Source organism: Balaenoptera musculus, chromosome 3 (assembly GCF_009873245.2).
Source record: "Balaenoptera musculus isolate JJ_BM4_2016_0621 chromosome 3, mBalMus1.pri.v3, whole genome shotgun sequence".
In the NCBI taxonomy this organism is placed as follows: Eukaryota; Metazoa; Chordata; class Mammalia; order Artiodactyla; family Balaenopteridae; genus Balaenoptera; species Balaenoptera musculus.
In genome coordinates, this window is record NC_045787.1 from 22,057,691 (window position 1) to 22,074,259 (window position 16,569).

A 16,569-nucleotide genomic window follows, 5' to 3' on the forward strand; every position below is an offset into this window, starting at 1 on the left:
GATTCTCATGAGAATTCATGGAAATAATGTTAACATGGCAGGCTGAATGATGTCTCAGGACCATCCTATCCCAAAAGGCAGTATTCTAGGGGTCCAAAGAGAACATGGCAAAGCCCCTCTGCTTTTAGAGCCATATCTACCTAGCATCTTACCTTAACCCTTAATACATTTTTTTTGGGAATGAGGCACTCAGGTCACACAGAACCCAAATATCTGTAAAAATCATTATCAATTTCTTCCTTCCTATAATTCTCTGAACTGGAAGGAACAGACTTTCCATTTTCCCTTCCTCTTTAGAAAAGTATGATTACAGTCACATTCTACCCTAAGTTGTCCCTGGCTTATGGTCTAATAAAATATTATTACATGATCAGTTATCCATATGACCTGTCCTCCATATGCTAACAAGAGCTACATTTATTCAAAAATCTCTTCTTCCTTTTCTTAATAAATCTCAAAAGGACGATTTTATTATGGAGTTAACAGGGTATTGACTGATCTTAAACATAAGTATTTTTTTTTCCATAAACTGATATATGTCATTGATTAACTATTAGGAAGCCAATGTAACAGGATTTTGAGGAAAGGAAAAATACACAGAAAATGTAAATGCCTATGTAATGGCATATTAGATCATTCTAAAAGTTAAACTAAAACTAAGATTTAAGGAAAGCAATTAAGTTTTCAGAACCTTGATTTTTGGTTGCTTAGTTTATCATAAAAGTTGAACTTTTGGAATTGAAGCAGATGGAAGTATGTTTGATAGACTCTTCTTATTCTACCATTCCACAGTCATTTGTGCAGATTTTAATGGGTTTGCAGAGCTGTATGAAGCAACATATATTATGATGTAAATGCCATCATTATGACATATGCTTAAACTTCTGCTGAGAAATAAATAAAATATCTTGAAATGCCTGCTGTTTATCCCAGCTGTTTATTTCTCACAGCCCATAAATGGAAAAGTCACACAGTTTAGCATTTATATGCTACAGAGGCATTTGGAAATAATTAAAATTCTTCCAGAGAGTCCTTTCCTTTTGTTCTGAATTAGAATTAACTCATAATTTCAAGAAAAGAGGGCAAAAGCATTATTTGAGACTAAATAAAGTGTATATATATTTTCCCAGGAAAGTAAAGAGATTAACAAGATTTGCTTTATTTCTCCCAAATTTCTAATAGTGGGATAAATAAGTGAGAGGACATAACTGGGGACAAGTATAGGCCACCCAATCTGTATGCCTGGCTACATTTCCAGTGAAGAAGCAACTACCAGTGGGAAGCTTGCTTCTGTGGGTAAATTAGGTTGATTGCAATGATCTGACTTATGTTGATGCTAATACACACAAATAAGGGAAAGCCAAGGGAGTTGCATTTCCTTCATTAAAAAATGGTGCAATATCTTATGAAATTAAAAACCAAGCGTGTTGAAATGTTCTACAAATACAATCTAAAAATATAGTATTTATATATAAATGTTTTAATAATTATTGTTTATTTTTTCATGAATGTGCTACAGCCACATGCCCATTATATAAGTATTTCATTTTGTTTAACATAAAATTTAAGTTACTTGATTTTTACGGAAAATGTGACAGTACATTTTGAATTTGTTATTATGACAATGGCTAAATTTTAAAACATGGTATAGTATCAGTTTTTTTTTATTTTTTAATGTTGCAGAAACAAAAATACTATGAAGAACTTCTCAAACTTTTCACTCATAGTTAATAAACATAACCGAACAATCAAAAAACATTCTTATTATACAAAATAATTTGAGAGGAAAAAATATTTGAATTATTTTTGCTGTCAAATTGATCTCATAATTATATCCCAACATTTTTATTTAAAACAATTTTGATCAACCAAATTATATATATAATAAATATTGTATATCTAATTTATATTAATATTATAACTGTATGAAATAAATTTGCATATATTATACAATTTATATTATTATAAATTATATGTTATATATAAATGATCCTTTTAGACATATTAAACTTAATATGTTTAATATCTTCCATGCCTCAATTCATAATTATCTATTTTCTCGTGTGTAAGCAGGTCAAATAATTGATATTTTAATGTGAACAGCAAATCTTCCACCTAAAAGTAGTTTGTTTCGGATGTGTGTCCATGTGTTGTGGTGATTGTGTCTCTGCGAATAAAGTAAATGGTTAGTGTTTAATATAAACATTTACTGATTTTTAAATATTAAGAAAGGCATAAATGAATCTTTGCTAAATCTTGCCCTCATTCTTCATGTGGTAAAAAATGGCATTACTTTTTCACTCATATAAGATTCACAAATGGTGTGCCTGAAAATAGTCTCAAGGAAAGTCCTATTTAAAGTTCAACAATTATGTGGGCTCATTTGTTGAAACTTTAAAAAAGAGCACAAATTACTAGTTTTTTTTTAAGCTTTCCAATTTTTAATAATATAAAAAGTTTAGTCACACAATCTTTTCTTCAGTAATTTGTCTAAAACAACAATATGGAGACAGAACTTAACCTCTAGGAACATTTACACAATTCCATGTGGACATCACTATTCAGTCATTTTGAAAGATTTCAAAAACTTTAAAATGTGTAGTGTTTGAGCTCAATGTCTGAACAACTAGAGAAAAGTGTCTTTTATATGCAAAATTTACAAAGGTTAGAATTTGTAAACATGGCATATAAATAGTGTCTCTGTGTTTCTAATAATTTTGTCCTTAGAAAACCTAGGAGACTAAATTTACATCCCCTCTAAAATAAGAGAAAATTGAGCCTGAATCACTTATTATGATAAAAATGCTTAAAATATCACTAGTCTTTATAGTGTAATCATGAATGCATTCATTTTTCAAATACTCGTGTTAAGATAGGCAGTAAAATTTTCCAAAATTTTAGTTATTTAAAATCATTCTGATTACTGGTGGAATAACATTATATTAGTCAAATTCAAGAATATTTTCAGTTTAATAAGTTATATTTTTCTGTTTACCCCTGGAATAAGTGTTTAATGTTTAATGTGTATTTTCAAATCATTAGATTATTTCTCTTTTTAAAATATTACATTTTAGGGGTGTGTGTGTATGTGTGTGCATGTGCATGTGTTTTGGGAGATACACCTTTAAGAGTTGACTAACTTAAAAGAGGAATTCAAATCATAACTTGTGGCAATATATTCTGGCCATTTCAATTAAGGGGGATTGATTTTGTCACAATACTAACCATGCCAACTGAGAGAACTATTCCTGTGATCTTAATCTTCCTGAAACTATTAAAATTATATGGATAGAGCATTCCCTCTTAATATTTAAATATTTCTAGAATATGGACTTCTCACTGTATCCAACACTTTAGCCTAAACTACTTTCAGCTTTCATCTAAGCTAATAGAAGGAACTTTCTAAACCAACAGACTTTGGTTGGTTTTAAACATAATTTTTTACCAAAATTAAAAATAAAATCATTCCATAAAACAAATCATATTCTGTGCTTCACTTTTTTTTTTTTAACATTTTTATTGGAGTATAATTGCTTTACAATAGTGTGTTAGTTTCTGCTTTATAACAAAGTGAATCAGTTATACATATACATATATCCCCATATCTCTTCCCTCTTGCGTCCCTCTCCCTCCCACCCTCCCTATCCCACCCTTCTAGCTGGTCACAAAGCACGGAGCTGATCTCCCTGTGCTTCACTTTTAATTTAAAATCCTTTCACGGTTTCTCATTGCTCTTAGGCTTTAAAAAAAATCTTAACATGTTCTCCGAAGACCCCTGTGTCTGGGCCCTACTTACTTCTTTCTCCTCCTCTAACAAGTTATCTCTTGCTTTCTTTTTTTTTTTTTTTTTAAATAGTAATCTTATTTATTTATTTATTTATTTATATATTTATTTATTTTTTGGCTGTGTTGGGTCTTCGTTTCTATGTGAGGGCTTTCTCTAGTTGCGGCAAGTGGGGGCCACTCTTCATCGCGGTGCGCGGGCCTTTTCACTATCGCGGCCTCTCCTGTTGCGGAGCACAGGCTCCAGACGCATAGGCTCAGTAGTTGTGGCTCACGGGCCTAGTTGCTCCGCGGCATGTGGGATCTTCCCAGACCAGGGCTCGAACCCGTGTCCCCTGCATTAGCAGGCAGATTCTCAACCACTGCGCCACCAGGGAAGCCCCTCTTGCTTTCTTAATTGTAGCTCTAGTGGTCCTTTTTCAGATTCTTAGATCCATTCACCCCTTGGCCTTTCTACATAATGCTCCCTCTTCAGACAATTCTTTACTCTTATTTCTACCAAGATAAAATTGAATCATTAGCCAAAGGGTCACATTATTAGTTAAACAAACAAACAAACAAACAAACAAAACCTTTCTGATCTCCATAACCAGGTTTAATCTTCCTCATGGTTTTGTAATATCAGGTACCTTCTTTCACATATCACATATGTCATTTCACTGTGTGTGTGTTTGTGTGTGTGTGTGATCATGTACTTACTGTCCCCTAACTGAACTGCAAATTCAGGATCTTTACTTGATTTTCCTTAATGTGGTTTCCCTAACAGAGAAGTTGAATAGGAGGGACAGTGACAAAGAAAACAATCCTAAACAGCATGAAATTGGGGAGCACAGAATGGAATAATTTTATGGGAGACCAGCAATTACAATGACAACGTTGTATGTCAAGAGGAAATCGACTCTAGATTGGAGGAGTGGCGGAGATTTGGGGCTATCTGTATTTCACTGTGGAATGGCCTCTGCCCAAAGCTTACGTAATCCAAGTGCAAATTATAACCTAAACCTCAAAAATCTCATCCAGCCATGGCACAAGCTCAGGATTTAGGCACCAAGTCAAATCATCTAATTAAGACTTTGTGAATGGGTCTTTTGATACAAATCTTCAGAAATAGAGATCTGTGACCTAAAAAACCAAGTGATCTTGAAACCATCCCCACACAATATACAATGTGAGATAGTAAATCAGTATCCTGTGGCTGCTGTAACAAATTCCACTTGAGATTGACATGTATACACTAATATGTATAAAATAACTAATAAGAACCTGCTATATAAAAAATAAATTAAATTTAAAAATTTAAAAAACCAAAAAAAACAAACCAAAAAACCCCTAAATTCCACAAACTTGGGGGCTTAAAACAATGGAGATTTTTTCTTTCACAGTTGTGGATGTTGGAAATCTGAATTTTGGCAGGGCTGTGGTCCTTCCATGGTCTCTCAGGGAGAATTTTTTCTCTGTTTCTCCCAGCTTTTTGTGGCTGCTGACATTCCTTGCCTTGGTCTATATCTCTTTCTGCCTAAATTTTTTCATCACCTCCCCCTTCCATGTGTCTCTCTCTCTCTCTCATCTCCCTCTGTCTCTGTCTTATGGGAATACCTGTGATGACATTTACAGCATACCCAGATAACCCAGGACAAGCTTCCCCTCTCAAGATCCCAAACTTATTCAAAACCTTTGCCCAAAAAGACAAATATTACCTTTTGCCATATAAGATGATGTTCACAATCTGGGGATTAGTATGTGGATATATCTTTGGGGTGGGGGAGACCATTCATCCCACTACATATAGGAAAAGGAGAGCTGCAGTAAACACTCTTATTTAAAAAAAAAAAAAAAAAATTGGAACAGAAGGCATATAACTGGCATTGTTTCATAGTAACTTTGAAATTGAGCCTGGCACATGCTACCAATTCCCCCTGCTCTGAAGGAAGGTGGTGAACATTGCTTAGGGTGCTGTTCTGAGCCTTCAGAATAGTTGTTGTAGGTACTTTGCACCAACCTTGGACTCTTACTTCTGTCTTATTATCTATTCTTGTTTGCTTTTATTATTTTTTTTTCCACAAAGAAAGTCCTATACTTTGGGCTGATTTAGTTTTTTTCGCATCCTTGGAAACCCTGAGGCTCCTTTTCATTTTAAATTGCCTCTATCTCTTTTAGTATAAACTGATGGTACTTCTGTCTACACAATTCTCCTAAAAACCCTGTGGATATCTTTTTTTTTCTTTTTGTAGTTATAATAAATATATTTTATTTCAAAAATATGTTCAGCATGTTTTATAATTTTTTTTAACTAATATTTATTGGAGTATAGGTACTTTACAATATTGTGTTAGTTTCTACTGTACAGCAAAATGAATCAGCCATACATATACATATATCACCTCTCTTTTGGACTTCCTTCCCATTCAGGTAACCACAGTGCATTAAGTAGAGTTCCCTGTGCTATACAGTATGTTCTCATTAGTTATCTATTTTATACATAGTATCAGTAGTGTATATGTGTCAATCCCAATCTCCCAATTCCTCCCATTCCCCTCTTTCCCCCTTGATATCCATACATTCGTTCTCTATGTCTGTGTCTATTTCTGCTTTGTAAATAGGATCATCTATACCATTTTTCTATATTTCACATGCATGCATTAATATACAATATTTGTTTTTCTTTTTCTGACTTACTTCACTCTGTATGACAGTCTCTAGGTCCATCCATGTCTCTACAAATGACCCAATTTCGTTTCTTTTTATCGTTGAATAATATTCCATTGTATATATGTACCACATCTTCTTTATCCATTCCTCTGTTAATGGGCATTTAGATTGCTTCCATGTCCTGGCTATTGTAAATAGTGATGCTATGAACACTGGAGTGCATGTATCTTTTTGAATTATGGTTTTCTCTGGGTATATGCCCAGTAGTGGGATTGCTGGGTCATATGGTAGAAAAGACAACCCTCCGAATGGGAGAAAATATTTGCAAATGAAGCAACTGACAAAGGATTAATCTCTAAAATATACAAGCAGCTCATGCAGCTCAATATCAAAAATACAAACAACCCAATCAAAAAATGGGCGGAAGTCCTAAATAGACATTTCTCCAAAGAAGACATACAGATGGCCAACAAACATATGAACAGATGCTCAACATCACTAATTATTAGAGAAATGCAAATTAAAACTACAATGAGGTATCACCTCACATAAGTCAGAATGGCCATCATCAAAAAATCTACAAACAATAAATGCTGGAGAAAGTGTGGAGAAAAGGGAACCCTCATGCACTGTTGGTGGGAGTGTAAATTGATACAACCACTATGGAGAACAGTATGGAGGTTCCTTAAAAAACTAAAAATAGAACTCTGGGATATCTTAATGGCATTCTCTCCATTAGACAAAAACCAGGCCAACAAATCCTTCTGAGACAGGCCACTTTGGGCTATGGGTCAGGGCACTGTGTTATTTGTTGTTTATAATCTTTGCAGTCTTTTTAAATAGCTGAGTGGGTCTATAATGCAAGACTTTAATTTTATTTTTTAATAAAATGCTTTATTAAAACACCCTTAACTTTACCTTGATATTTTGCTGTCAGTGCCCTGGATTAGATCTTTTTTTCCCCCTAAGGCCTTGCTTTACTTTGAAAATTATTTTCCTATCCTGCTAGCAAAGCTGAGTGTGAGAAATAGCTTTATTTTGCAACATCACAAACACTGGGTTATATACATTTTCTACCATTCACAATAAATAGACATAGTCTTGCCAACATTCCTGCATACATAACATAAACCACCTTATTTTCAGCCTCCGAAAACAATATTCTTATTACCTTTCCAACATTCTTTGTTTCTTCACAGGCAATGCAATGTAAAATTTCTTAGATTTTTGTATGAGATAAAGTTCATTCAGGGAAGCAGAACATATATGAGTATTATGGGATATGGAATTTAATATAAAACCTTATATAACTGTTTCAGAATCTGGGAAATGTGGAGAATCAGGGGAAAAATCAATAAGAAGACTCCTGAAAGAAGAGTATAGGTAGATAAGTCAGAAATTGAAGGGGAATCTGGGAAACCATGTCCATCCCCCTGCTGAAGTGGGGAGATGAAGGGAAGGTTGTGGAAAAACCTATAGAAATACATCACATCTGTAGAGCTACCACATTTCTAGAACCACAGCTAACTGTCCAGTGGTGAGCTTAGGGCTTCTATGGCCAATATATATATTTTTTATCATGCTAAATATATGATTTCTAGTAAACATCAATATGGAGAGATCTAGCAGTCAGTTGGAAATGTATTGCTGGAACAAAGTCAGGGTTAAAGGCATTGATAAGGGATTCAATATCATAAATAAGTAATTGAAAGCACTGCTTATTTAGAATAAAAACAATGGAAGACTAAAGTCGGAAGGAAGGGAGAGCAATACTTGAAAAAAGAAAAGGGAAGTAAGCTAAATGGATCAGTGAATTAAAAGAATTAAGGGAGGCATCCGAATTGGAAAGAAAGAAGTAAAATTATAACTCTTCACAGATGGCATGGTCTTATTTGTAGAAAACATTAAAAATTCCACAAAAAAATCTGTCAGAACTAATAAATGAATTCAGCAAAGTTGCAGGATAAAAAATTAACACATAGAATTGTTGTGTTTCTATACATTAAGAATGAACAATTTGAAAAAGGAATAAAGAAAATAATTCCATTTACAATAGCATAAAAGAGAATAAAATACTTAAGAATAAACTTAACTAAGGTGGCAGAAGAATTGTGCACTGAAAACTACAGAACCTTGCTGAAAGAAATTAAAGAAGACAAATTAATAGACAAATATTCCATGTTTATGGATTGTAAAACTTAATGTTATTAGATATCAATATCACCCAAAGTAATCAATCTACAGATTCAATACAATCCTTCTCAAAATTCCAATGACATTTTTTGTAGAAATAGAAAAAATCCTAAAATTTATATAGAATCTCAATGGACCCCAAAGAATCAAAACTTTGAAAAAGAAGAACAAAGTTGGAAGTTTTACACTTCCTAATTTCAAGTAATTACAAAGCTACAGTAATCAAAACAATGTGGTATTGGCATAAAGACAAGCATATAGACTAATGAAATAGAATAAAGAACCCAGAAGTAAACCCTCACATGCGTGGCCAAGTGATTTTTGACCAAGACCATTTACAAGGAAAAGGACAGTCTTTTCAACAAATAGTGTTGGGAAAACTATACATCCAAAAAAAAAAAAAAAAAAAAAAGTTGGAACCTTACTTTAAACCATATAAAAAATACTAATTCAAAATGGATCAAACGTCTAAATGTAAAAGCTAAAACTACAAAAACCTTAGATGAAAACATGGATAAAAGTTTCTTGATATTGGATTTGGCAGTGATTTCATGGACTGGACACGAGAAGCACTGGCAATAAAAATAATAACAGATAAATTGAACTATATCAAAATTTAAAACTGCACATCAAAGGATACAATCAGCAGAAAGAAAAGGCTGCCAATGGACTGGGAGAAAATATTTTCAAATCATATATAATAAGAGGTTAATATCCAGAATATGTAAAGAACTCCTAAAAAGTTGAGACTAAAACTAAAATATGAAAAAAAAATCCAGTTAAAAAATGAGCAAAGGACTTGAATAAATATTTCTCCAAAGAAGATGTACAAGTGTCCAAGAAGCAGGTGAAAAGGTGCTCAACATCACTAATCACTAAGGAAATGCAAACTAAACACACAATGAGATGTTACCTCATACCCATTAGGATTGCTACTATCATAAAAACAAAAAATAACAAGTGTTATTGAGACTGTGTAGAAACTGGAACCCCTTTATGCTGCTGATGGGAATATAAAGTGGTGCAGCTGGTATGGAAAATAGTATGGTGGTTTCTCAAAGAAATGAAAATAGCTTTACCATATAATTCAGCAATCCCACTCTGGATATATATCCAAAGTAATTGAAAGCAAGGACTCAGGCATGTATAACCATGTTCATAGCAGCATTCTTCACAATAGCTAAAAAGTAGAAACAACCCAACTGTCCAACAATTGATGAGTGGATAAACTAAACGTTGTACATATAATGGAATATTATTCATCCTTAGAAAGGAAGGGAATTCTGACTCATGGTACAGCTTGGATGATCATTGAGAACATTATCATAAGTGAAATAAGCCAGTCCCTAAAAGACAAATACTGTGTTATTTCACTTACATGAAGTAATTAGACTAATCAAGTTCATATAGACAGAAGGAAGAATGGTGGTTGCCAGAGGCCAGGAGAGGTTGGAATGGGGAGTCTTTGCTTAATGGTTACAGAGTTTCAATTTTTTGAAATGGAAAGAATTCTGAAGATTGGTGACATATGTGAATATACATAACACTACTGAACTGGACACTTAATGGTTAAAATGATAAATTTTATTTGTATTTTACCATTATTAAAAATAAGGAACTCTTCAACAGAAATAGAAGAATTAGGAAAGTGATATTGTGGAAATCAATATTAAATGTGTTATTAAGAAGTTAACTTCGCTGTACAGTAGAAACTAACACAACATTGTAAAACAACTATACCCCAATTTTAAAAAAAGGTAATAATGAATATGTTTTCAAGAATAGTAGGACTCAGGGGTCAACTTCAAATTCTTTTTATTGAAAGACTATATATTTATCTCTAGATATGCAAACCATGAAAGAATAAATGCATACCTAAAATATTTCCAAGAACTAATACAGTCAGAATATTGAAAATAGAAAATTATCTTTGTCAAAATAGTTTTAGTGGTGAACTAGAAAGGGAAATAAAGGATGTAATTGTTTGGGAAGTGAATGGGGGTTAGAAAAGAATATAGTCTATTATGGAAACTCTTAGAATAGAAATATAGAATAAGGGAACCATAGGTGTAAAATCAAAGGCAAATATTACTCAAAGCTTACCTAATTGACTAGGGCTGTGTTTTACAACTTGTTTTACAGGCTGCCAATGAATGTTGCTTAGATGGCATTTTTTTCTGGGAAGTAGTTACTACTGACCTTTCCATTGTCCTTGATTTGGCTAGATCATCCTGACATGTTCTCTCTATTTAACCCATCATAGAACTTATTACAAGCCTCTAATTTTTTGCTGATTTTTCCCCCAAAAAGACTTCTGCAGAAGACAGAGTTTATGTCCATTGTGGTTAGCATTGTGCCACCAAAACACTCAAACAATTATGCTTATAGTTTAAGACAATAGGCTTGAATTAAAAAAGCAGAAGGAGATTTCTGGAAATATACATTTAGTTATAAGAGATTTTTATGCTGGGGCAAAGGATGAAGGGGAGAGAGAATTAAGAATGTTAATGAAAGGTGAACTAAATTATTTACATATATACAAGGTAATCATGGCAGGAAACAAAACTTGCTGTCAGCTCTCAAAACACTAAGTTCTTTCAAAATCCAGTGAGAGTAAGTACAATTGAAAGACTTTGACTACGTTGAAAGTGAAATATTAATAGAAATTCTGTATTATGACTTGGCCATGGAGAGTTCAGCTAAGTTACAAAGTTTAATGATATAGATATAAAAGAAACCAAGAACTAGGAGCCGAGAGCATTACAATTGTTATACATAGAGACATTAAATTCTTTAATAAGACAACAAGAGTTTTAAAACCCAACCTCCTAGTTTTCCAGAGGTGAATATTCAGGTTTAAATAGGTTTAGATGACACGATTAAAACCACTTGAAATATCTGTCACATTTAATATACCACTTATTTTTATGCATATAATTCTTTGTCCAATTTTTCATGGACCATTTTATATTAATAGATTTAAGCTTCTTTTTTGTCAAGGGTCAGAAAACTAACATATTATACCTTTTTTTAACCAATTTTTAAAATTAATTCTTGTATTAGGCAAACTACTAAGTTAGAGGAAACACAGTCCTAAATAAAACAAGACTATCCTTCCTTCTGACACTAATTGCAAGTTCAGGATTTCCTGGAAGGACTCAGAACTCTCTAGAGGCTGCTTATGGTTCATCACAAAGAATGGATACAGATTAAAATCAGCCAAGGGAAAAATCACATAGGGCAGCGTCTGGAGAAGTACTAAATGCAGAGCTTCCAAAATCCTCTCTCTGTGGAATCAGGAGGTGTTGCTTTCATGGTATCCATGTGCGACAGTACCCTAAGGTTTCAGCATTATGAACCAGGGAAGCTCACCCCTGAAGATCACTGAAGTATTCAGCTTCAGTATTCAGTTGCTACCGGGGTTCCACTTGCCCCCTGGTTGATCTCAGTCTCCATTTCAAGTGATATTGTATGACCCAAAGCCCTACTCTGTATCACATTGTTGGTCTTTCTATCCTGGTCAACCCCTACCTTAATCTGGTGTGGTCAGACCCCTATACGAAGATGCTCTTGTCAGGCATGACCTTCCAAAAGATATATCTCCCTGAGAGCAAAGGCAAAGGCCAGACCTCTTTAGGGTAAAGTTAAATTCCCTACAATACAAGTACATTTCCCAAAGTCACATTTACGCTATCATTTTAAGGATCTGCAATAGTGATTCCAAAGTTCAGACAACATTGTTTGTAAAGTCTCTTGTTCTTTTATTCTGTTGAAATAATGACACCTGCTTACTAGGAATATGAAGAAAGCTCCAACCAAGGTGACACTTGGCCACAATTTCACTTATATGCCAACTCTAAGATGTCGCTTGCCTGTTCACTATCCTTAATTTATCACAGAGTTAATTAAATTTTATGCTCTTCTTGTATAATCATTTGTGCACCTTCTATGATTAACCTTACACAGTCATTTTTCCACAATAATTTAAACAAAATTTAGTGTATTAGCTCATTTTTATTGTATGTGTTCTGTGATATTAGGAAAATGTCAATTTATGGAAATTAAATCTAAATATATTTATTATCCATAAATCTTATATTTATTTAGTATAGGCCTTGCCATCGTGGAATGTTTTTCTATTAGAAACTTTGATAAATGTGTTGTAACCATAGAGATGATTTGCAAGACAGCAGGAGTAGTCAAAATAGACTAAATTAATGTGTTAGGTTTAGTGTTCACACAGCATGCTTTACTTTAATTGATTACTCTATGGCCAAACTTAAATTACTAATATCAGTGCTGATAGAAGAAAATGAATATTTAATAAAACACCCTTTGTATCATAGTAGCAGATTAATCTAAGTAAAAAAGCTATCATTTGTAATAAGCTTTTAAGGTTACTTTGATATCTTGAATACATGCAACGTTAAAGAGCTTATAAATACAAAGAGCAAGATAAGTTGGGATAATTTAACAAAAAGTCTCTGCAATTAACTTTGAATTATGATGCATTTGGATTTAAAAATTAAGTAATACACTTATATTGAGAAGAAGTGGCAATACATTTTTTTCTAGCTTTGAAATTGCAACAGATTCATTTATCAATAAAATTCTATCAACAAAAATAACATAATGAGTAAATGGTAAATGGTTAATTTATGAACTTCATAACTAACTCTTAGAGTCATCGATGTTTACATATAGATAATCTTAAGACAAATAATTCATGGATAATGTACATTTTATTCCCCCATCATCAATCATCATCATTGTCATTGATACAACAGAGTTTTTGGAATAAAACTCAAATGAATAACAATAAGGAATATCACATTACTAAAATGTAAAAAATTATATAACTAAGAAAAAACCTTGTAAGATAATACTGAGAGTAAAAATAGAATAAAATTACAGATAAGGATAAAAGGCAAATTTTATGCATTCTTAAATATATTCTTTAAATCCCAAACATAATTTTGACTATTAAATTATTTAAATTCCTTAATCTGGAGATGCGTTACAAAAAATAATCCTGTATACACTATAAAATCAGAAGTATATAATACCTTAGTGGTTTATTATGACTGTTGAACTTCAACTGTGTCTTTAGCTCCATGGATTTTACTCCATTGTATGTTAAAATTGAAAATCAGTGATTGCAAGAAAAACATTAATTCCCATTTTTTTTCCCCATGTTTCTCCCAAAGTGGCTGAAGTAGGAGATGGAAACATTACCATTGAAAAAGAAGGTACAAGAAGAGCCAGCTTTATTGGCATGCACCTAGTGCAGTCACTCAGACCCAGACAGAAGGACTACACACTTGGTTTAATGCTCTATTGTTGCCATATTGAAATTCTGAAGAATTTTTGAATAAGGAGCACTGCATTTTCATTTTGCACTGAGTATGCATAGCCATAAATAAAGTCAAACCTGTTGGTGATGTCAATCTGGAAAACTCCTATCTGGGTCAAGGAGAGACTGACTGGGCATGGCTGCCAGGCATGTGCTTAAATGAATACTTGGAGAGACCATATATAAAATAGATAAACAACAAGGATTTACTGCCTAGCACAGGGAAATATATTCAGTATCATATAATAACCTATAATGGAAAAGAACTGAGAAAAAAGAATATATATTAATTTACTCATACAAATGTATAACCGAATCACTTTGCTGTACACCTGAAACTAACACAATATTGTAAATCAAACATACTTCAATTAAAGAAAAGAATACTTGGAGAGAACATGACTATTCTCTGAAACTTGGAATAAGCCTATGACCTTGGGTTTTATTCCTTTCCAGTACAGCTTGTCTGTGCTGAAGAGATTTTGACTGGTAAATGGTGAAGAGACCCTTCTTTACTTGATAAAAGCAAACAAATAAATACCATCAATAACCAAAAAAAAGGAGGATGGGCAATATCAATATTAAAATGGATAAATTCATGATCCACAAAGAATATATAATAATATGAATAGCAAACACTTTTAGAATAATGAGAAGATGATTAATATTGGTCTTATAATGTAGGAAATCTTTGACTCATCTCTCAAAATGACTTTAAGCAAGTCCATGGAAAATTTTAAAAATGATATAGATGTTGAAGAATATAAGTACAAGTCTGAGTTAATAGGTTTATACTGAAATTTAAAATTAGACTAAATAGACATGCAAAGAGCTCCCAAATATCTGAAAAACGTTCAAAATTTATGTTCTCAAAGCAATAAATAAACTTTAATCAGTTATTAAAAATAGAAAAAAACCACAGTTTCTGGCCTCTGTGCAATAACTTGAGAAATTAATAAGCTTAATAACACAATAACAAGTAGGAAATTATAATATAGAACTCATCTAAATAGCTCTAATTACTCTGAAAGAAAGCAAAATTACAATGCCTATTTAGAAATTAAGGACTTGCAGAACCAAACATAACAAAGTATATAAAATATACTAAACCTTTACTCAAAGAGAACATGAAAAGCTATAAATCCTTTCATTATTAAGAAGAGAGTATATATATATATATATATATATATATATATATATATATAACATAATTATTAAATTTCAATGCATTTATTGGAAAAATGGATATGAAATTAGATGAAGCTAGAAATAGATAACACTCCATGAGAGCTTATTATATGACAAGGCTTTTCTATAAATATTGTTGGAATTATCAATCTCAGTCTTGAATGATACTATTATGAGCCTCATTTCACCTATGAAGAAACTCAGGCACAGAGATGTTAAGTAAATTGCCCAAGGTCACACAGATGTTTAAATGGAAGAGCTAGTTTATGAATAAAGTCAGTGTAGAACCATAACCTGGGCTCTTAACCTCTATGCTCCACCCCTTTGTATAATAAAATAACTCATACTGACATATGATTACTACTCACCAAGCCCTACTCTGAGTGTTTTACATGTTTTAATGAAAGACAAAATAGGTAAAAAAAAAAATATGAAATCAAAGTGCATTGGACTGTTATGCTGTACCCACATGGACAGAAATTGTTCTTTTTATCTTAATTTCACTCTTTGGGGACATAAACTATTGTTCAATAAGTTTTATTTTAAGCTGTGAAGGACATTTGAGCTGTTCTTTCTGACCCTAGTTGTGTTTGTTTGTTTGTTTGTTTGTGTTTTGGCAGGTGGGAGAGGGAGGTACATTAGGAGTAGATATAAATTAAAGCCTCACAGAATCAATGAGAGACAGCAATACTGGAATTATAACAAGGCACATGTCCATGGATGCTGGAAAGCAGAAATTAAGGGTAAGAACACACAACAGCTTTATACTATTCAATGTCACCAGCAGTCCCTCTGCTAAGATCACAGCTGCCATGCTAGAGCTACCAGGGCAAGTACTGCTGTCATGATAGTAATGACACAACAAAACAAAACTCTCCCAATTCTTGAGCCAAATGTCCCACTTTGAAAAGCCACATAGAAAGGGTGAATGTGCAATTGGTTAAGCTTGAGTCACATGTCTGACCATAGCCCGCAAAGAAGGAGCTGCCCTCTCTACTTCATATGAGGCACTAAGGTGAGAAATATATAATGGGCATGGGACTCCTCCTCTGTCAGCACCACAAACAGGGTAATAGAGGAGTGTCTGGCAAGCAGGCCATCCTGACGGCACACATACAAAATAAAGCTCACATTCACATGACTGCTTGTTTGCTTCTCCTGCTTTTCCATGAGTTTCACAAAAGTGGAAACTATTCCACAGTTTTCATCATCTGTTACCTAAATCATTTCTTTCTTGAATTTATTAAGCATTTAATATAAGCACTTTGACAGAATTGATGAGTATTTAAATGAATGAATAAATGAATAATCAAAAGTATGTTTCTTTCTAGAAGTTTAGAATCTACCTCTACCAAACAAGCAAGGCACAACAATTAGAGATACCACAGCGTAACAACATATAC